Source organism: Cyprinodon tularosa, unplaced genomic scaffold (assembly GCF_016077235.1).
Source record: "Cyprinodon tularosa strain WSP-4 unplaced genomic scaffold, ASM1607723v1 ctg103, whole genome shotgun sequence".
Taxonomy (NCBI): Eukaryota; Metazoa; Chordata; class Actinopteri; order Cyprinodontiformes; family Cyprinodontidae; genus Cyprinodon; species Cyprinodon tularosa.
The window spans coordinates 21029-42500 of NW_024037816.1; the positions used below are offsets into that span (position 1 = coordinate 21029).

General features: G+C 41.1%; 2 long non-coding RNA genes across 3 annotated transcripts in view; both read right to left on the bottom strand.

The window, feature by feature from the left end:
- Positions 1-10594: 10594 nt before the first annotated feature.
- On the bottom strand, positions 10595-11709 carry LOC119780517. Of its 2 annotated transcripts, XR_005280408.1 has the most exons (4): positions 11659-11698; positions 10835-11500; positions 10718-10759; positions 10595-10636 (listed from the first exon to the last, which is right to left on the bottom strand). It is a non-coding gene; the product is annotated as an uncharacterized LOC119780517 (long non-coding RNA). The 2 variants fall into 2 exon arrangements; XR_005280405.1 differs by having other exon boundaries at positions 10835-11709.
- Positions 11710-15240: 3531 nt separating this feature from the next.
- Positions 15241-21472, bottom strand: part of LOC119780566 — an 8163-nt gene continuing 1931 nt past the window's right edge. Inside the window, exons 2-3 of the long non-coding RNA XR_005280419.1 lie at positions 21346-21349; positions 15241-15766 (exon numbers count right to left, since the gene is read on the bottom strand). This is a non-coding gene — a long non-coding RNA (uncharacterized LOC119780566). The remainder of the gene's footprint in view (positions 15767-21345; positions 21350-21472) is intronic.

The window sequence follows — 21472 nt, forward strand, 5'->3', positions numbered from 1 at the left end:
TTCTCTGACAACCTCTCTCCTTTTGGACGAGTGGGATCTTTTCCCAAGTAAGGGATGGCATTACACATGTATTTTGTGTCCAGATCTGCTGCAATCCAAAACTTGATTCCAAACTTGTCAGGCTTGGATGCAATGTACTGTAAAAGGGGCACCGAACCTTGGACGGAAACAGCTGCTCATCCACAGTAACATGCTGTCCTGGACTGTAGGACGACACACAGTTCTGAACAAACCGCATCCAGATGTCAGAAATTGCTGCAAATTTGTCATTGTGTATGCGTTCCTTGCAGTGTCCTTGTTGTCAAAACGAAGGTACTGTTTTATTTCAAAAAAACGGTTACGAGGCATTATGGGTTTGATATCTGCGTTTCCGAATTTATTGGCCCACATGTGTCGCATGGGACCAATGTAACCCGTGGCAGCCCTTCGAAAAAAGATTGCGAGGAAAGCCATCAGCTCGTAGACACTCATCAGCCAGCTGGGGTTTGTTCTGCAGGCCTCGTGGACTGTGCAGTCTCTGATTGTCAGCAACATGTTCATATCCAACAAACACAGGAAGCTGCGAAGGCAGCTTGTGATTTTGCATTTCGCAGAAACTGTTTGCCCGCCGGATCCATTGAAGGCAGTCTGTGGGGTTTCAGGAACAGAAAAGTCTTCAACTTTCCAGTGGGACCAAACAGTGTCATCTTTCGCCTTCTCTGTGGATCCAGGCATTGTGCCAACATCAACAGTTTTGTGTTTTTTGCAAGGAGGGGGGTTGCCGCGCACTGTCTTCCTCTTCATCTGATGTAGCCTCAGTGTTTGAACTGTCCCGCTCAATCATATAATTGACCACTCGGAACTTGGTGCGTCTTTGGAGGGGAGGATTTGCTGGTGCAAAAGCAGTCCCATTCTCATCAGAATCATCCTCTTCACTTGAAGAATCGGTTGCGCCGTTTTTATTCTGAAATGCTAAGTCTCCAACAGATCCACCATCAGATTCGTAGTCTGGCATGCTCTGAAGCATGGCTAAAGCCTCCTGAGCGTGCATCCTTCTTGGTCACCTTGGTTGTGCCATGGTGAATTCCGGGTGAATTCTGAGTCTGTGTGCTGTGCCAGCTCTAATTATCCCCACAGAAATTCTGTAAAATACTCAACTCCTTGAAAAAGCTCCTTTACAACACAAAGGGAGGCAACTTAAACAAAGAAACCCCAGCACGCCAGCTGAAGTCACTAAACCACATTCTTACATTTGCATTTGATTTGAAAATGGAGCACCAGAGGAGAGCCGTTAAAACCTTTGGGGGGATACTTGATACAAACTAGGTGCAGACTAAAGTCTTTGGGACTTTGAGTGTTAACCAGGGCACGTGTTCTTTAAAAATGTTTAAAGATTGTTATAAATTGTAATGTTTTGCAGAAAATAAATGAATGAATGCTTGAAATAATTTCAATACATTTCTTTATTGATAATCAGCGAGCGTACGGTGTTATTTTATAAAAGCATAGATTATGGGGAAAAAATGATCCAGGCGGATGGATTTCTTCTTCTTTTCGTCGTTCTTTTTTCTTTTCTCGCTTCATCCTCCTTCGTTCCGGAGAAATGAGGAGAAAGAATAAATGTAGCACCCCGCAACAGTCTTTCTGGTTCTAACGGGGTGGAATAACCTGAGCTCTTAAATAAAGTGGTATCTCTACCTTTAAAGATTGGTGCTGAGTCTTATGAACACAATAAAGCACAACCTCAAAATCTGCTTTTCCCACTTTGAACTGTATGTATTCACCTACCTACCCTGATGAGCGGCCACACACCATATACCATTCACAGGAAGAGATAGAACCTAACTAAAGAAATAGAAATCATATAAGCAGCACTCAAAATAAACACACATTTATTGAACTGGAACTCTTTTACTTAAGCTTAAACACAAACATATACAATCTAACATTCAAACATTTTCATATAGATCAAACCCAGATGAGTCCCCATTTACCCCAAAAGGAAACTTAAAGCCGGCATCTACAAAAAAAAAATAGTTCAGTTCGGAGCAGGCCTGGATGGGTCGCACGTGCGCTTTTTTTCCCCTTACCCGACGAACATCCCCAGGAGGTGGATGCCATTCAGAAACCCCAGACAGCGTGGGTAAAACTCCTCTTAGCAGCAACCAGTCCGGCTCTGCGGAATCTTCTTGCCCCGTGTCTGGAAATCAACACACAGTCTCCGCTCCTTGTGTTAGCTAGCCGCTAGCAACTTAGCTGGATCCTGCTAACTCCAGCCACAGTTCTAGCAACCAGAATCGCTTCACTGGTTGAATTGGTCACTCACCCAGTCCACCATCATCCATCTGATGTCCAAAAGAGTTCCGTCCGCACACCTTCTTTTCACACAGATGAACGCAATCATCCACCCTGGTTGTGTCGCTACGCTGCAGGCATCCCGTCGCCTGCGGCCGCCATCTTGCTCCTCTCTCTCTCTCTCCTCTTCCCCCCGGCTCCCGCTCCCTCCTTCGGTTCCTCGTACTTCTCTTTTTTTCTTTCTCTCACTCGGTTTGGGTCTTCATCTTAACATTACATATTACTTAAACTATCATTTATAGCAGTTAAACATTTCTGCAACTTTTATCACAGTTTTGAGTAAATCATACATCAATTACACTTTACATATTTCAAAATAATAAACAAATGAAACTTACATATTTCAAAATAATAAACAAATGAAACTTTTAACATTACATGCATTAAACGTCTTAAAGTTCCCTCTAGTCCCAAATGAACCCAATCATCCTTTTATAATTAATGCTTTTTAACATAACACTTTTAACCTCTTTATACCCTTTGACTTATTTATGCTTTTTAAACTATTTATACTCACAGCCACAAACTATTATAACTGTAAGCTGAAACTCCAAGGGGTTACATAAATTTATTTCTTCTCTTTACCGACGGTGTCTCTTCCTCCTCCTCCTTTGTTTTTTCTGTTTCGATCTTGAGACGACGCTATTGTTCACGCGCGTGTGGGTTATTCACAGACGATACCGGTTTGTTTAATCGATCCAAAGTACTGAGGAAATATTTCCATCTCGTTGGTTGTAGAGTCTTTTTTTTATACGGGAGTATAAGGTTCTTTATTAGATCTATTAAATTGGACCCTTTAACGGGGCGGTCTTGAAAAATAAATTCTCCTTTCGAGGTCCATTCCCCATTATGCTGAGAAAGTTTTTTTAAAATGTACTCGGCATTTTTCCGCTCCTTTTGTGGAAGGCTTTTTATCACTTCGCCGGCTGTTTCATCCATTTCGGACCGCTCGCCTGAATCGATTACAGGTACGGAGGCCGGCTTGTTTTCTGCCTCCTCGTGCCGAAGAGAAATAGTCATACGAGGTTCCTCTAACCAACCTTGCTTGATCAAGGTCAGATACCGCTGTAGCAAAGCCTCATATTTCTTTATTTTTTCAAAAGGGGTTAACCCGGTTTTATTCAAAACCGCTTTCATTTTCATATCCAATTCTTCCTCGGCCGACTGTCTAATAGAAGTATCCGGCTGGCTCAGACGTTTAAACTGGTGGGGTGAAACCAGGTAAATTTTTTGGGATGATCTAAGAGCCATTATTTCCTGGCAATTCCAACCAATAATTCACCTAAAAGAGGCGCTAAAGCTCCCAAGATTGGGAGAATAAAACCCCCTTTCTGAGATTTGAGGGCAGTCCGCTTTCGTTTTATTCCTACCCGTTTTTTCGCCAGTAGTCTATCTTTTTTTGCTTTTTCAATTTTTGATGTTGAGAAGGAGATAACTTGATATTTCCTTTTAAAATATTGAGAGAAATTTCACACAGAGCTTGGAGAAAGTCGGGTGAGCAATGTGCCAATATATCTTTACGTTTCTGAGGAGTAGCGTGGTACAGAGCCTTTAATAAAGGCGCGTTTCTTTTTATACGGGCGGACATGATCAATAGGAACTAACTACTTTGATCTGGGGAGATAGATGACGGGCCACTGGTGAGGAAGTAATCCTGTTCTCAGTCTATACTCATCTGGACACTTTGGTGTAAGATCTACGATTAAATATCCAAAAGGCTGACTAGTAGCGTCTTCAAAACTCTCCAGGAAAAAATCCTTCTGGGATGGGAAAATTTGGCGGGCTAATATATTGATTTGGAGTTTATCTCTTGGACTTTTAAATAGAATCATATAGTTAGCATTCAAGCTAATGGTTCGACTAAACTTTCCTTGCTGAAACACATTTTGCGTAATTAGTATTACGCTCATGTTGGCATGGTGTCGAAACTGTGTGAATATCTTGGCCACCTGTTCACTTTTTCCAGCCTGAAAGATGAACGCTGCGATAAAGACGTTGTTAGTTCTGTTTGGGGGACTAATAGATTTTTTTGTCCATCCCCATTGAACAAGAACATTTTCAGGATTCAGAAAGTGAAAATATTTCACATGTTTGTTCCCTGAAAACAACAGTTCAAAAAATTCCCGCAGTTCTGATAAGGTGTTGGTCTGGGTCTCATCATTTTTCTGAGCAAACTTTCCCCAAAGACTGTTGAGACATAACTTTGCCACTTGTCTTTTTGCCGGATTTGTCTCAATTTTTGAATATTCTAGTTGAATACCTTCATTCTTAAGGAAATCTGCCATGTAACGCTGTTTCCCCTCTTCATCGCTCACGTCGGCGGGAAAACCTGATGATTCCTGTTTGCACTTTAGAAAAGTATTTATATATCAGTCAAAAATGTCATTACTTTGTTTTTCAAAATGCTATACAGCGATGATCTTTTCAACCCTATATCCATGCTGTAAGGCCTTATTAAGCTCGATAGAAACCCAGGTTCCCTTTAGGGATCTTTCTTCTTCGTTGTGATTGCAAGGTTCTTTCTGGTTATTGAGTTGAGCGCAGGAGCGGCACAGAGTGAAAACCAATTTACCTTTTTCGGTCTTAAAGGGAAGAATTGGAAAGAGCAGACCTCGTGGTGGGGAAAAGTTAGCTTTGACGAACCCGAAATATTTTGTGGGATCATCAAAGTTGTCGTAAATGATCTTTGGATGCCTACAGGGAAGTAGTGCGTTTTCATAACGGAGGGATATAACGAGATGACGTCTTGGTAAGCCACAATCTCATCTGGAGCGGCAGAATATTTCAACGTGACGGCGTTGGTTCTGCCTCCAAACAGAGCATCTCTGGGGAACAGAGGTTCAGGCAGGGAACTGTTTTAAATAAATTCTTTAACAGCGGCACAGTTTCTTTTTTTCTCTTCCCAATCATGCTCCCAAATGACTTCAAGTTTTAGACCATGAAGCGATTCCAGAATCTGCTTTCTTTGGAGGGTGGCTGCAAAGATTTATTCATAGCTCGCGCCTCTTAACGGACAAATGGACAAAGGATTAAAACAGGAAGGGCAACCGTGGAACAGACAGCCAAAGTATCCAAAACCGTACTTGACGTCGCCTATTTCGGGGTATCCGTCCAAAAAATACGACCCTACTCTTTTTTCCCCTAAATTAAGGCCGTGTTGGATGAAGATGTTTCTGGAGAAAGCCAAGTATTCCAGCCATTCGATCGAACTGTTTGAGTACGGCTTTGTCTGTCCACGATACCCGAGCGGATCAGGTATTGCCAGCGTATTTGAAGTCAGAAAATTTGCCTGAAAAGTCTTCATGCACGCCGAGGCGATTGTAATCCGAGAAAATGGATCTATATGGGTATCGCTAAATTCTCAAAATTTTTTGCAGCCTTAAGATAGGATTTCAACATCATTTTTATAGTAGTACATTGCCTCTTTTTCAAAAGAGAATGGTGAAGCAGAAGCATTTATGTACCAGTTCAAAAACTTTTCTTTTTCAGGCGGTGACATATTTTCTATCCCATAGGCCTGAGGTGGGGGAAGCGGGCCGACGTATTTCAAATTTTGTTGGGATGAAAATTTGTGTGGAAAGAAACCTTTACTTTTATCGCTAAAGCTTTCGGCATGGCACTGAGTTTCATAGGTAGAAATGAAAGACTATCTATAAAATTTAAACCATAGTCTGGGTCGATAAAACTGAGAATTTTACAACCTTGCATAATGATGCGAGGTTTTATACCCATCTGAACCATGGCATTCAGAACCAAATAATAGTCAAAAGATCTACCGTTGTGCGCCAAAAAGACAAATTTGGAAAACTTTGGTCTTCGAAAGTGGGGAATAAAATCTTGAACGCATTTCAGACCAAAGGAGGACCATTCTTTTCCCAATGAATCTTTTGCACAGACGAGGAAAGGAACATGTTTGCTTTCCTCGTTAACAAAGGTCTCAATGTAAAAAAAAACTGATTTCTTCTCTAGTTTTTCATCTTTCTGACACGGTTGAATGAAACACCGGGTGCTCTCCCTCACCCGAATCTGGAGATATTTTCTCTCTGCATATGTGACATTTTCAAGGTAGACATACATGGGGTTTGCCAGGAGTAGAGATGGGAATATAATATTTTCTTCCACACTTTAGACATAATTTATGTATCTCACAATTACTGGCCCGTGTTTTTGCTATCGGTCTTTCTTTTTTGATTTTATGTTTCACATAACAGGTCTGATTGCGGCAAGTCAGATTGCAGTCGGGGCAAAAAACTGGTGAGGATTCAAGCTGAGTACAGCCTGGATCGTTGCAGACCGGACAATAACCCCGACAGGAATGTCTGTCTTTTTTTACAAAAGGGGAAAAGCAATAATCGCATATGTAATTGCCACCCAGAAATCCTGTTAAGGATTTGATTCCGTAATAATGTTGGTTGAATAGAAACAAGAAAAGGGGTCTTGATCGGTCTGAAAAATTTGTCTCAAATTTAGAAAGAGGGCTTTCCTTTACTGAGCGATAATATATCACAATCTTTCTGTTTAAGATTTCTTCAAATGTTTTGACATCTGAAAAGGAAACTGGTGTTTGATCAGAAAGTCCTGCCTGCCTTTGCCATGCTCTAGCCTGATGACAAACCTCTCTGAGGGAGAGATTCGGATATGCTAAACAGGCTAAATTTTTTGCAAAGCAAAGTTGATCGCCGTCATCATTAATCACAATTAAATGTCTTCTCTTTCTTTTTATTAATTCTTGGTCTACAATTTTTTCAAGTTTTAGTCTGCCACCCCCGTGAGGATTCCGAATCAGCTGGAGAATGAATTCCACATTATCCTCTTCGGTTAATTCCGAATTAGATTGTACCAAACTATCCATAAAATGTTCAAGGTCCTCCATGATATTTTCCCCATTATCATTTACAGTAAAGGTTGTGTGACGAGACCCACCATCGGTTACTAGTTCAAGTTGTATGACATCATTCCTAGATGTGAGCGCTCTTATTCTTTCAGCCAGATTGGATAAAACATTCATCATGCTGAGGAATATTTCTGCTAAATTTCCCTCTGAACCATTCTGATTTAGTGAAAGCTGTTCCCTAATTTCCACATTGTTAAAATTTTCTCTGTTTAGGGTTTGTACTCCTCGCCGGATTGAATGACATTTTGAGAAGGAAAGGGATGGTTTAACGGTAAAAGATTTTCACTAGAAGGAGAATGTCTGGATAATTCGCTCAGAGCTTGCTCCAAGCTAATTAAGTGTTCTAGATGATTTTCTTGCTGCGGAGGCAGACTGTGAGAAAGAATTGTATCTTCTAAGGGAGAGGTCGTATTTAAAGGCGAACCGGCATCAATTAAAGGGCTTATATCATCGGCAATATTTCGCAAATTCTGTAAAACCTTTTCAGAGACAAATTCATCTAAAGAATCTGGTTGTGCTGCATTTTGATTTTCACTAGAAGGAGAAACATTCGGAGATGTGTTTGACTGAGATAAATGCGGGTCAGACATGTTTATTCACTAGACTTTTTTCATCCAAGAATGTTCCTCATTATGTAGCACATATTCACCAAGATGGACAAACGGAAGCCGGGGTCTTCTTGGTTGCCTGGTGCAGTCAGAAGCTCGCCGACAGCTGCCAATGCCTGAATAACTAGGCGCTCGGGAACTCCTTCTTGGTTGCCAGCTGCAGACAGAAGCTCGCTCACAGCCGTCAATGTGTGAAAAGCCAGGTGTCTGGATTCTTCTCTGATGGGAATGCTGGACTGACCGTTTCGATTTCTTACTGAGGAAAAAAAAAAATAAATAAAACAAATTACTAAGATTGACTTTTTAAAGAAAAATAAAACTTAATAAATAAATAAAGAGTATTTACCTTCATTTCTAAGTCTGTTTGTTATAGCGAGAAGGGGTAAGTCTAAGAGAGAAAAAAAAAAAAATATATATATATATATATATATATATATATATATATATATATATATGATATTAAAACTCAGAATTATTATTATTATTATTTTATTTTCTTACCATTGGTTTCGGGTGTTAAACTAAAAGTTGGCTGGTCAGATCTTTCTTGAATCGTATTTTCAAATTTTTGATCTTCTTCACCACTTCCTGCTTCTGGTATATCCTGGACTACAGTTTCTCCTCCATTATCGGTTTCCTGGACTACAACTTCTCCGTCACTTCCTGCTTCCGCTATATCTTGGAGTACAGCACTTCCGGTTTCCTGATCTTCTCCGCCGCTTCCGGTTTCCTGGACTACAACTTCACCGCCACTTCCTGCTTCCGCTATATCTTGGACTACAGCACTTCCTGTCTCCGCTATATCCTGGATGACCGCGTCCCCCGGCGCAATGTGTTGGACCAGCGGTGCTGCAGAAACGATGGCGGAGCTTTTCCTTTTGTGATGGCTGCAACTACAGCCACCCAAATGTGGTAACATTCAATCACAACACACACACTAAGTCAGCAAGTCTCATTTCATTTATATTGGGATTTCTTTACATTTAGGATTTAATTTACAGAATTTTTGTAAGACATAACACTGTATTCTAGAATAAGTGCACACATTTTAGTTTACACTGTAATGTTCTGCTTGATTTAATCTTTGTTTGTTTTTTTTGAGTCACCTCAGTGCTGGCTGCTCCAGTCCTTCAGGAGAACAGAGGTGGAGAAGGGGTGGAGCCAGCCCATTGAAGCTGCAAATTGGTTTACACCACTTCTCATCAGCAAGAGGGGATTTTCCTCTGTTAATTTCACTTAGGTTTTTGTGTGTTTCCCCCTTTGTATCTTCTATGTGGCCTGATCAGCCAGTATTTAAGTTTTCCCTTTGTCTCATGTAGCAGGTCTGTTTGTTTCAGTAGGTCTTTTGTTAGCCTGAGTTAAATTCTGTTACTTTGACCTCTTTTATGGGCCCAACTTTGTGATTTGTTTTTTTGTTGACCCAAGTTCTTTGTTTTGGGTTCAATAAAAAGAAGACTTTTTGGATCTAAACCTGTGCGTGATCTTCCTTTGACTGCTCAGACCATCACACCTTTGTTTTCCTACTGAGGGAAAAAAATAAACCGCATTAGTAAGACCGACTTAAAAATAAAAATCCTAACAACTAACTAAATAAAAAGGCTATTTACTTTATTTTCTCTGTTTTGAAAGAACGCTGGACTTTCAATACCTTCCTTGTAGCGAGAGGCTGAGAGTCTAACAGAGAAAAATATATATGATTATATGATATTAAAACTAAGAATTATTTTTATTTTTTCTTACCACCGGCTTCAGTTGGTGTTGAACTACAAGCTGGCTGATCAGATCTTTCATTCAGAATGGATGTGTCTGTGAGAAAAAAAAAAAATAACGCACTTTAGTAAGACCGACTTAAAAATAAAAATCCTAAAAACTAACTAAATTAAAAAGGCTATTTACTTTCTTTTCTCCGCTTTGAAGAGCATTTCTTGTAGCGAGAGGATGTGAGTCTAACAGAAAAAAAAAAATATATATATATATATATATATATGTAAATGATTATATGATATTAAAACTAAGAATTATTTTATTTTCTTACCAACGACTTCAATGGGTATTGAACTAAAAGCTGGCTGATCAGATCTTTCGTTCAGAATGGATGTGTCTGCGAGAAAAAAAAAAGTTATTATTATAATTTTTTATATATGTCCGACGTATATTCATCACAACGGCTTAGATAAAATATTTTTTAAGCTTACCCCTTCTGTCTCTTTCTCCATCCGCGTCAGTATGACTTTGCTGGCGAGGTGAGAGAGCCTGGAGCTGAGGAGACGCGCGGATGGAAGACAGAGCACCTTGCTGGCTGACGGGTTGAGATCCTGGGGGATGCACTGTGGCACGGGACGCTATAGCAGGCTGGCTTACAGGCCGAGGCGGCTGAGTAGAGGGTTAGCAGCGAGGGAGGTAGGAGCAGGCTGGCTGACAGTTCGAGGCGCTTGATGAACTGGCCAGACGGAGCTGGGGCTGTGTAGAGGAGCTGATTGGAGCGGCCCGGGCTGCAGCGTTCCCTGTACAGCCTGTGGCTAGAAGGCCCGTGGAAGATGTAGAGGTAGCCGCCCGTTTTGCTCTCCTAAATAAACAGCCGGATTGCTATTATTTTGGGGAAAACTGTTTGGTTGCGGAAGAAATTCTCTCTCTGTCCGAATATTTGAGCGTTGTTTGGTCGCTGTGATGGTATCTGGATAAAAAAAAAAAAGTTTAGTAAAATAATTGTTATTTTTTCCATCCCGTTTTTAATATTCTTTATAAATAAAAGTCTTACCCAAATCAAGGTCTGACATAAGAAAATCCTCGATATCGGAATCTTGAAATAGATGAAAAAAAAAATTAGAGCTTTTAAAATGTGAGAAAAAGCAGATCTTGTTTAAAAAAGAAAAACATTTACCTATTACAATGGTAGGATTATCTCCCGCCGCTACAATCTGCCCTTAAACAAGAAATTATATAAATGAAAAAGAGAATGTAATTATTTCTAACAACGTAGAAAAAAAAAATTACTCACTGTGTTTCATGATGAAGACGTCTGCCCTGCACTCTTTAAAAAATGGGAATGGCGTTCCTCATGCATACGGTCTTTTGTAGAAGCTTAAATCCCTACATCTGTTGAGCTGTAAAATTATATGATGTTTTTAGATTAAAAAATTAAAAAACGCGGGGTGTCTGTTTTAGAATGCAGGAAACGAATAATTGAATAAACACGATTTAAAACCCTCATTGCAAACCATTTGCTGTTTCACACTCACACAATTTGAAGGGGTGGGGGTCTGTGGGGTCAGTGGTGTGTGTGCGTGTGTGTGTGTGTGGGTGTGTGCGTGTGTGGGTGTGTGTGTGTGTGTGTGTGTGTGTGTGTGTGTGTGTGTGTGTGTGTGTGTGTGTGTGTGTGGGTGTGGGTGAAAAGGTGAAAAGTTTAAGGATGGGTGTCTGTTTTTAAAATTAAAGTTCTGGGGGGTGTGAGTTTTTTAAACTGTATCTTGTTACAGCACGGGAAAGGAGCCAACAAATGTTTTACACCTTGGCTGATTTCTGGAAGGATGAATAGCAAGGTTTTCTGGGGGCTGTTAAAGAATAATAGAAAAACACTTTTACAGTGCGGGAAAGTTCTGGGTTGTGAGTTTTTTAAACTGTATCTTGTTACAGCACGGGAAAGGAGCCAACAAATGTTTTACACCTTGGCTGATTTTTGGAAGGATGAAAAAGGAAGGTTTTCTGGGGGCTGTTAAAGAATAATAGAAAAATACTTTTACAGTGCGGGAAAGTTCTGGGTTGTGAGTTTTTTAAACTGTATCTTGTTACAGCACGGGAAAGGAGCCAACAAATGTTTTACACCTTGGCTGATTTCTGGAAGGATGGATTATTAAGGTTTCTGGGGGCTGATCATAGAATAATAGACAAATACTTTTACAGCGCGGGAAAGGAGCAAAAGGTTAAAGTTCTGGGGTTGTGAGTTTTTTAAACTGTATCTTTTTACAGCACGGGAAAGGAGCCAGCAGATGTTTTACACCTTGGCTGATTTCTGGAAGGATGATTAGTGTTGAAGAAAAATTATTATTTTTAGTTTTTAATACAGTTAATCTTATGCCATGTGTAAAAGGTATGTTGAACACTCTCATTTTGACCATATTTCTTAATTTTGAACAAGGTTGTGTTAATGATTTAAAACTAAACTATTGATGGGTAAGTATTCAAAGCACAGGAGGCCATAAAATGAGTATCTCCTGGGGGGCGAATACCGAGAGGTCTGCTTGGTTTACAGAAGATCAAAAGTCTTCCAGAATAAACATCTGGGATGGTGTGAAACTGAATACAATGTAGAATGTTAAAACACTAACATTTAGTTTTTAAGACAGTTTTCTAAGTATTAATAGCATGTTTTTAATTGAAAATTGTACTATCTGTGACAATATCAGAATCAAATTGAAATTGTTTGAATGAAAATGTTTTTGTTTAGTATTAGAAAATTGCTCAGGATCTATGCTTAATGGGGTAATGGAATATGTTAGCTTGTATACTCAGGATTGAATATTATGTTTCATATGTGAGAAAAAGGAATTGCATCTTATGTTCTGTTGATTCTGTGTGTTATTTTTGTTTAAGGCAGGATTCAATCTTTTGGGGTGAAATGGTGCAGAAGAGCAAAATTGAGTTGTGAAGATAACCTTTCCTTGAACCAAAATACTGAATTTAAGTTTGTTCATGAGAATTTACGGCAGGAAAGAGGCCCCCCGCATTCCAACAGCTATTCTGTGAGGTCTTATCTCATGTTTTCGTTAGCCAGATGACCTTAGAATTCCTGGAGGCCCGGCAGTAAATTCTGAGTGTCAGAGATGGCTCCTGGTTGGAGGAGCAAGGGCCAGCCTTATTTGAATGGATTAGATACAAGAGGATAAAGCTTTCTACATAGAAGTAACAAATCAGATTTGCTCTTGCAACTCTCCAAAGATGTCTTTGTACGTCTTTGCTTTCTTTCCTTCCCTCCATTTATGTCAGGTAATGGAATGTATGTCTCTGTTGTTCTGCAGTTTCTGGTGTAGGTTTGTGCATTGTCTTATTTCTAAGTTTATGCATTGTCTTGTATTGGATTAAACTCTGTAATTCTGTGATGTCAACACGCAATGCAGGTTTTCATTGTGGCTACACGTGGCCGCCGAGAGGACCTGGGATCCAGAGGAAGAGAGAGAGCCAAATTTTTTTCCAAAGTTAACTTTTTAGAAATTTCTTCCTTAACAACAGACAAATGAGAGAAGAGATGCCAATGACAGCATTTAAAAATGATATAATACAAACTACAATGTGGGGGGAAAAAATAAACAAAAAACTAAATAATGCATCTTAGAATCAGAGATTACAAAATCATAGCAAAAAAGACAAATATTCTATGTATGTATATATATATATATATATATATATATATATATATATATATATATATATATATATATATATATATACATATATACATACAAAACAAATATATACACTATATACAAACTATATACAAAACCTGTGTTTGTTCCGTGCAAACACGCGGAATCAGCTTTATCTGATATATCTGATGAGACTGTTTTTATGACCCTATTTTTTCGACAAAAAAGGCACTTTAAATGCCATCGATAATCACATTTAATAACTTTTAATGCCAAGGCCTTGTTTTTTTCAAAAATAATTAAATGGCTTTTAATGATTTTTAATGACCTGCGGATACACTGCGTAGCTTGGCTGTGAAGATTATTAAAAGCGCATACAAACAGAATAAAAGAACAATACTCTTTTAAAATCATGTATGTGGTTTAATCCTGCCAAGACACTTTAAAACCTCTGCTAGAAACTTAGATTTAGTACTGAACTAATTATGCCGCATTGGCGCTCAAATCAGCGGTAGCTCAGCAAACAGAATGGCGCTGCAGTATTTGAAAATGGTATGGCGCACAGCAGTGCAGTTTGAAATCGCTCTGTATCAAAATATTCTTCAAAGTATATGAGCAGAACTTTTAAAAAAAAAGATTTAAACTCTCTCCCTAAAATTTGATACAATACAGGTATAACAGACAGAAGAAATGTGCTTACAGATTCTTTTGTAGGACAGGCAACCTGCAGACTCCGCGCCAACGGACTATAAAACACTTAAGCCTCGCGAACTAGGAAGTCACCTCAATGACGTCATTACTTATTCAGGTCTTATTTTTCTGCTTGAATTTAAACGGAATTTATGTCCAACTTGTGTTTTTTGCTGATTGAAAGAGCTGTTTCTAATCTGAGAACATTGGAAGGGACTTTTGTTTTAACTTGATGAAAAGTAATGACATACTGATCATTGTTCACTGACTGAATATTACGTAGGTTTAGAAAATATGTTTGATTCTGAAACCGCATATCCATCCCTAGTTAACAATTTTACCTTTTTCAAGAAACAAGTTTAATATTTTTTTTTTTTCTGTGTGGCCCGGTACCAAATGACCGACTGACTGGTTGGTCAACCGGCTGGTTGGGGACCGCTGGTTTTTAAACAATAACAACAGCTTATAGTACTTATAACTGAAAAAAAAAATTTACATTCAATATAAAACAAAAAAGAATTTATATTCAATTAATATTAACTTTTCAGTTTTAAGTGCACAAAAGAATTTAAGAACTTATTAAATAAAAGGTTGGATTTATTGGCACAGCTTGGTGATGGTCTTGCCATCAATTTCTGCCATCAACTCCAGAGTTCCTTGTTTCAATGATTCCTCAAAGGGTTCAGAGTTTCTCAGCGATTTCTAAGATGCTTCCATCCTCCAGAAGAATCTCAGTGATGTCTGGCGTAGACTCCTTCTCCATAGCACCAAGAATTTTGATTGTGGACACAACAGGTTTCTGTTTCTGTGAAAAGAAGAAAACATGAAGTTATAGCAAATTATCAGAATTTAAGAAAAAAAAAAAAAAAGGACATATTTTATTTCAAATGTCTCTGGAAATACATTTGGAATTGTCAGTCTAATGTTAAGTAACCTTGTTCCAGAACATATGTAATTGCCATATCAGTTTTCTTGTTTTTTGCATAAAACATGGCCACTAACCATAAATATGAAGATGGAAGAATGACCACTTTGCTTATATAGTTTGTAACAAAAAGTGGAATGATATGTTCTGATTACATGAAAGTAATTGCAAAATGTTCCTTTAGAAGGATGTCAAAATCTAGCCTTTCCTTAGTTACATTTTAAACACTCATTTCATTTCATCATTTATTGACCTGTCAAATAAATCTTACAATGAACAGGGTTCTGGGATTTTCTTCTTCTCCAGAATATTGCCAAAATTAGAAAGATCTTTTCAAGGGGTGATGCTAAGAAACTAATCAATAGTTTTTTTACTGCTGGATTTTTGCAATTCTTTTCTATCAAATCAGGAGGTTCACACACTGTACACTTTTCTGACACCTCCTGCTTAAAACCCAAAAAGTCAGAAGGATCGTGAGGCCCCGCTTTCACGGTCTGTATTCATACTGAAAATCAAGATCAAGCGAGCTTTTGCCCTTCTGCTCCACGGGAGGTTTCTGTCCTCCCTGAGCTCGCCTTAGGACACCTGCGTTACCGTTTGACAGGTGTACCTCCCCAGTCAAACTCCCCACCTGCCACTGTCCCCGGAGCGGGTCGCACCCCTCGGGCGAGGGGCGCTTGACGCCAGAACCGAGAGCCCGCTCGGGGCTCGCCTTCCCGCCTCACCGGGTAAGTGAAAAAACGAGAAGAGTAGTGGTATTTCACCGGCGGCCGAGGCCTCCCACTTATTCTACACCTCTCATGTCTCTTCACGGTGCCAGACTAGAGTCAAGCTCAACAGGGTCCTCTTTCCCTGCTGATTCTGCCAAGCCTGTTCCCTTGGCTGTGGTTTCGCTGGATGGGGGTTAGGGACAGTGGGAATCTCGTTCATCCATTCATGCGCGTCACTAATTAGACTCTTCCCAGAGTCAGGCCTAGTTTCGCCCAGGCACGTATGGTGTGCCTTGGGACTCCGGAGTTTGGCAAGCACAGAACCCGGCCAAGTATTACTTCGGTCAGGCTCAGTACCTCCAGGGTGATGCCTAGGCAGTTCGCCCTAACCTTACTTCTGTAACTGCACTAGGGTCCCACAACTATCCTAAAACAGGATGCTGTGGGCCTCCATTTCGGGCCGTTTAACGTCTCACGTGGACAGGGGTACCGCTAATTACCCCTCACATCGCCCATAGAATAATACGCACTGGGAGACGAGCTTTCCAGACTGTCACACCCCGGGACCGAGGTCCCTTCGTATATCTAACCCCAGTATCCAACAGCTCCACCACCAGGGCAACGGCCCGCAGAACCATCATCGGGTCTGTGGATAAAATATGAACAGATGACACCTCACAACAGATCATCCATTCAACCCTTTTATTTTGAACACATAGACAGTTATTCACATCGAACAGTTTGCATCTCAAGTCAGTTTTGCAACAAGATGTATGTATGTTTTCACAGTTTTTACAGACAGCATTAGTACTTTCTTTGATAGTTGCTTTGCAACTTTCAATATTCCAGTCTTAGAGAGTCCTATTGATCTTAATAGTCTCTCATTCCATGGGTCCCACTTCCCCCTCGCTCCTAGGGGGAAGCCGAACACTTTCACGTCCGTTGTTCCCGTTCTCCTCCCGATCGTCCTCGCGAATGGTCTGTATTTCTCCTCCTTGGTCCTCCTTCGCATCTCCAACGCGCCTTCTCCTGATTCGTAGCAGATAGCCATGTCAATCACCAATGCAACATGGTTCTTAGTAAGAACCAGATCTGGGACTCCTGTCTTCCCATCCGGGAGAGACACCCTCAACTCTCTCCAGACCGTCCAGCCCATTTTTATGCCCTCTCTCTCAAGCATTTTGCATACCACATTGTGGTTATGCATTCTATTATTTTTGAGCACATCGCATCTTCCCAATAAGTGAATAATATTTTCACTTTCCTTCTTACATAGTCTGCATACAACGTGTGGTTTTTCCTTTAGCCATCGGCTCAGTTTGGTAGGCGTTTGCACCATATTTGTACGGAGCTTGAGGGCCCATATGTACTCCGCTTCGGTCATTGGCTCTTTATTGGTCAGCCACTTGTTGCTAATGGGGTCATTTTCAAATACCCCTATTCCTTTTCCTTGGCATCTAAGTTCTTTCCACTTCAGCAGTTCCATCTTCCTCCATGCACCGCCTTTTTCATCGTGCTGCTCTCACCTCTGTGCCTCCGCCACAGGTCTTTTATAATTCCTTGAGGAATTATTTCATTGGTTATTTCTCTTGTCGTTTTGTCCTCTGCCGCCTTCAATGTCAGTATTCTTTTTAGTTGGATCATTGGGATGTTTCTCTGCAATCTGGGAATGCTCATTCCTCCATCCCATGTCCTCGTATAGATCAGCCCATCTGCCGTTGATGGGTCCAGGTGTAGCCATTCCTTTATCCGGGATCGGATCATATTATCCGCCTTGATCAGTGTGCAGTTTCCCACCATTGCCTTGTCCGCTTCGTAGATTACCCTTGGAAGGACATATGTCCTTAGTATTTGCACCTTCTGTGAGGGTTTTAAGGGAGCATCGGAGATATTATTCAGTATTTCATCCACATTACTGGTAAGGTCGGGCGGTACAATACCCTTACACGGGTTTATCTGGACCCCCAGATATTTTAAGTTTTCTCCCGGTCCAATCACTGGAAGTTCACCCCCTTGAATCTTCCATGTTTCACCAACATTCAGTGTCATTGATCTTTTATCTCTTTTGCTCCACAGGAATCCACTACATTTCTTAATGTTAATACGCAGCCCGACATTCTGCAGGTACTCCTCCATGATCCTCAGGTTTCTCTGCATACCGCCCCAGGAGACGCTGATAATCACTAAATCGTCCGCGTATGCCAACGATGTGATTTTGTTGCCCGAGATCGTAAATCCTTTTCCGCTCTTGTCCAGCCGTCTGATAAGTGGGTCCATGGCCAGGTTAAATAACAGAGGTGATAGGGGATCACCCTGTTTTACGCCTGACTTTATCTCAATCTTCCTTGAGATATTTCCTGCTGACCTTATTTGAGTGAATGCGCCCGTAAAGTGCTTCGAATGAATGCTCTGAGAGTTTCCTCCACATTCCTTCTGCTCAATACTTCTTCTATCAATCTGTGTGGCACTGAGTCAAATGCCCTTGCCAGATCCACGAACACCACTGCCAGTGGTGTATTTCTTGTCTTGCTGACTTTTAGTAAGCCTTCCAGGATCATCAGGTTGTTTCCGCATCCCATTCCTTCCACGAAGCCTTTTTGTGCATGATGTAACTGGGATGCCATCGCCAGTCTCTTGGTCAGAATATTAGACAATAGTCTGGATATTACCGAGCCCACTGTAATGGGTCGCCAGTTCCGAATGTCCTTTAGCTTGTCCTTGTCCATGGTTTTCGGCAATAGTGTGGTTCTATTACCTTTTAGGCAATTCGCCATTCTCCCCTTGTACAGCATTGCATTAAAGATGGTCATTAATTTGGATCCGTCCATGTCCCACAATTTCAGTGCTCCAACCTGTACCTTGTCCGGACCAGGGGCTGTATTTATTTTCATTTTGTTTCGTGCCTCGACGACCTCCTTTTTTGTTATTGGCATTGTTAGGACACCATTTTCTGCTCTGGGTAGTACCCCAATTCTACCCAGAGTTTTGAAGCCATCTAGATATTCTTATATGTTATCTCTACTTCTTTGATCGGGATTTCACACCTGATCTCTTCCATCTTGTCCACAATCAAGGCCGCAGCTTTGGGTCTATCCTTATTATATAACCCTTGTATCTTCCTGTATCTTTGGACCTTGTATTTCTTGTTTTTATCACGCCCATGCATGGCCTTCTTTGGCCTTATCTGTGTTCCCTTTAGAGTGCCGTTCATACGGCAGATTGCTCTTTTCATGACCTTATTAATCTCTTTGTTAGAGGAATGGAGGGAGTGAAGGCCCCATACATTGTCTGTTTCGCTCAAGGTCAAACTGAAGTGTTCTCTGAGGGACATTGGTGTGGTAACATCGGATTCCGCTGCTGCATCTCTTGCAGGACTCTCTTCTATTTCTAACACCTCACCTGCAACACACCGATCTTCGACTCCTTTCCTTGTCCTAAAATACATTGCCGTATGCATCCTCCTTATGTGCTGAGAGAGCCCCCTTTTGGTCTTGAATGAAGAGGAGCAATGAGTGCAAGCCTCATCATGGGTGACCGAAGTGCTCTTGGTATGGATTACACATCGTGCGGAGTGTACCGACGCCTGTCCGAGTCTGCTTTTGCTTGTTGCACAGTTTCTACATATATAGCATATGGCTTTGCATTTGTGTGCCCTTCTCAGATGTATTGCTGCCTGTGATGCAGAGGTGAGGTGCTCGTCACAGAATTTACAGTCCTCTGGTTGCCATGGTATCCTTATGCCCACCATTGCCGATTTTGGCAGTATGTTGCCCCTCATACTGTCTATCATATAGTCCATCTTAATCATGCCTGCTTTCTTTGGTGCTGTTCCCCAGATGCGTCTCCTGACCCGTCCTCTCCGTAGTTTCCTCACTGGTGTGACATCCACTGCATTGGTCATCCCCTCCGGCCTTCTCAGAATTTGTCCAGCAGTAGGTCTGCTTCCCACCGCGTCCGCCGAACCGACCCGCTCTTCCCGCCATTGTGTTTTCCTCCTAGGTGTGCTCGCCATCTTTCCTTCACCCGTGATATTTCTGGCTCGCACACTCATCATGGTCGGCTTATCTGTGGAAGACAGGGTAGGTTAGCATCCCCACCGAAACTGGACATACCTGTGGATGCCAACTTAGTTAGTCACAACTTCACCATAGATGTGAGGACAGATCAGGTTATAATCTTTCCTCCTGACCACATCTGTAACGCCAAAGTTTTCTTAGTCATTTACACCATTGATCCTTCCTCCATTAGGTAATAAGCAGTTTCATAACTGCCTATGCATGTAGAACCATCAGGTTAGTCACACCCTCCCTTAGTCTGCCAAGCCCGCTCACTAGGCTGTGGTTTCGCTGGATGGGGGCCTGGTACAATGTGAAATTAGGGTTCACCGACAGATATATTGTTCCGCTTTCCGATTAAGAGAATCATAGTTACTCCCGCCGTTTACCCGCGCTTCATTGAATTTCTTCACTTTGACATTCAGAGCACTGGGCAGAAATCACATCGCGTCAACACCCGCCGCGGGCCCTCGCAATGCTTTGTTTTAATTAAACAGTCGGATTCCCCTGGTCCGCACCAGTTCTAAGTCAGCTGCTAGGCGCCAGCCGAAGCCACCCGCCCGGGGCCCCGCGCGAACGAGGTCCCGGACGAGCACCGTAGCTGGGGAGATCCGCGAGAAGGGCCCGGCGCGCGTCCAGAGTCGCCACCGCCGACCGCATCCCCCCCACCGGCCCGCCTTCCACGCCGGCGGCGGACACCGCCCCGCGGGAGGCCCGCGCCGCCACGCGCCACCCCCGGAAGGGCCCGTCCCGCATGGGTTTTGGATCTGATAAATGCACGCATCCCCGGGGGTTTCCGTTGTTCTGCAGTTTCTGGTGTAAGTTTGTGCATTGTCTTACTTCTAAGTTTATGCATTATCTTATATTGGATTAAACTCTGTAATTCTGTGACGTCAACACGCATTGTTGTTTTACTTGTGGCTACACGTGGCCGCCGAGAGGACCTGGGATCCAGAGGAAGAGAGAGAGCAAAATTTTTTTCCAAAGTTAACTTTTTAGAAATTTCTTCCTTAACAACAAACAAATGAGAGAAGAGATGCCAATGACAGCATTTAAAAATGATATAATACAAACTACAATGTGGGGGAAAAAAATAAACAAAAAACTAAATAATGCATCTTAGAATCAGAGATTACAAAATCATAGCAAAAAAGACAAATATTCTATGTATATATATATATATATATATATATATATATACACTATATACAAAACAAATATACACACTACATACAAAACAAATATATACACTATATACAAAACAAATATATACACTATATACAAACTATATACAAAACCTGTTTGTATATAAAAATATATACAAACAGGTTTTGAGCGCATGCACATTATGTTTAAATGCTGAATACCTGTCCCACTGCTTGCTCAAAGAAAAGGCACAAATTGCTTTACAAGTTGGTCTACTGATTCCGCGTGTTTGTTCCGTGCAAACACGCGGAATCAGCTTTATCTGATATATCTGATGAAACTGTTTTTATGACCCTATTTTTTCGAGAAAAAAGGCACTTTAAATGCCACCGAGAATCACATTTAATAACTTTTAATGCCAAGGCCTTGTTTTTTTTTCAAAAATAATTAAATGGCTTTTAATGATTTTTAATGACCCGCGGAAACACTGCGCAGCTTGGATGTGAAGATTATTAAAAGCGCATACACACAGAATAAAAGCACAATACTCTTTTAAAATCATGTATGTGGTTTAATCCTGCCAAGACACTTTAAAACCTCTGCTAGAAACTTAGATTTAGTACTGAACTAATTATGCCGCATTGGCGCTCAAATCAGCGGTAGCTCAGCAAATAGAATGGCGCCGCAGTATTTGAAAATGGTATGGCGCACAGCAGTGCAGTTTGAAATCGCTCTGTATCAAAATATTCT